Here is an 878-nt window from a genome sequence, read left to right as displayed (position 1 = left end):
TTTTTAATCACTCTCAGCCAATGCTCAGGAGGAAGTTAACACCAACCAGCTTGGAAAGTCCCTACCGTATTCCACCGAACACCAGTCGAACTTAAATATAAGCTGTTATAGAGTCATAGATGTACAGCATGGAAACAGACCCTTCGGTCCTACCCGTCCATGCCGACCAGATACCCAAACCCAATCTAGTCCCACCTGCCAACACCTGGCCCACATCCCTCCGAACCCTTCCTACTCATATACCCATCCAAATACCTCTTAAATGTTGCAATTGTACCAGCCTCCACCACATCCTCTGGTAGATCATTCCATACATGTACTACCCTCTGCGTGAAAAGGTTGCCTCCTTTGGTCTCTTTTATATCTTTCCCCTCTCACCCTAAACCTATGCCCTCTAGTTCTGGACTCCCCGACCCCAGGGAAAAGACTTTGTCTATTTATCCTACCCATGCCCCTCATAATTTTGTAAACCTCTACGAGGTCACCCCTCAGCTTCCGACGCTCCCGGGAAAACAGCCCCAGCCTGTTCAGCCTCTCCCTGTAGCTCAAATCCTCCAACCCTGGCAACATCCATGCCTGGTCAGCGTGGACAGGTCGGACCGAAGGGTGTGTTTCCATGCTGTACATCTCTATGACTCTATGCACATCCAAATATTTTTTAATGATTGTGAGGTTTCTCGCCTCAACTACCCTCCCAGGTAGTGCGTTCCAGATTGTGACTACCTGCTGGGTGAAACACATTTCCCAAATCCCCTCCTGCCTTTCTTCTTAAATAATTGAGCCTTCAACTGAGGGGAGCAGCTGCTTTTAATCACCCTCTCCATGCCCCATTGTAGTCTTATAGACCTCAATCAGGTCCCCCTCTGTCTCCCCTGCTC

This window comes from Chiloscyllium punctatum, chromosome 20 (assembly GCF_047496795.1).
Source record: "Chiloscyllium punctatum isolate Juve2018m chromosome 20, sChiPun1.3, whole genome shotgun sequence".
Classification (NCBI taxonomy): domain Eukaryota; kingdom Metazoa; phylum Chordata; class Chondrichthyes; order Orectolobiformes; family Hemiscylliidae; genus Chiloscyllium; species Chiloscyllium punctatum.
The sequence above is the reverse complement of the archived record's forward strand: the minus strand, read 5'-3'. Positions refer to the sequence as shown.